Here is a 732-nt window from a genome sequence, read left to right on the forward strand (position 1 = left end):
CCACCCCCCTTTGGTTAGTTTTACCTGAAAACCAGCTCCACTCTGTGCGGACGGTTGAAAGGTGTTTGCTCCGGCATCTAGGCAGATCTCCATCTATCTCTCCCTCTCCCCTCATTCTAAAATTGGAGGCGATTTGGACGACGAGGCACATTGGATTTTATTCCAGAGTCTAACCCAAAGACGGGCTGATCCTTCCGCTCCTGTAGGAACTCCACAGCGGGGCCACGGAAGCTGGGGGCCCGCGCAGGGGTAGACCCGCTGGCTTCCGATAGCTACCAGACAGATCCCCACCCTCGACGGCCACTCTACCGGAGTCGCTGCGGTCCCAGGCCACGGGTTCCCGTGTAGGAAGAACTTGTGGAGGGGGTTTCAGAGCGGCCGAGCCCCAGCTTCTGCGGCTTGCCACTAGCGCGCCAAGCAAACTTCTGGGTTCAGGAGAGCCGTGGACCTGCCACCAGGTTTTCAGTCTGAAAAAGGTCAGAAAAATCTCATCACCAACTCGTACTGGGCCCAGAAGGTGGAGGTCTTGGAGCTGAGCCGCTTCCTCCGAATTGAGAATGCTCCCGCGGAGTGCAAGCCTGACCCCCGCCCCTCCATCCAGCCAACCCCTGCGGACCCCAGTGTGGCCCTCAGCTCCGAAGCCCGAGGGGGCTTCAGTGCCTGGCCAGGGAGCCCACATCTACGTCCAGCTTTCGTTAGTGGCCAGGATGCAGAACTTCTGGCCACGGATGG

General features: G+C 59.7%; 1 long non-coding RNA gene across 1 annotated transcript in view; it reads right to left on the minus strand.

The window, feature by feature from the left end:
* LOC116086621 overlaps positions 1-444 on the minus strand; it is a 2086-nt gene extending 1642 nt beyond the window's left edge. The window contains exon 1 of the long non-coding RNA XR_004117009.1: positions 25-444. This is a non-coding gene — a long non-coding RNA (uncharacterized LOC116086621). The remainder of the gene's footprint in view (positions 1-24) is intronic.
* Between the last annotated feature and the right edge of the window lie 288 nt (positions 445-732).

This window comes from Mastomys coucha, unplaced genomic scaffold (assembly GCF_008632895.1).
Source record: "Mastomys coucha isolate ucsf_1 unplaced genomic scaffold, UCSF_Mcou_1 pScaffold12, whole genome shotgun sequence".
Lineage (NCBI taxonomy): Eukaryota > Metazoa > Chordata > Mammalia > Rodentia > Muridae > Mastomys > Mastomys coucha.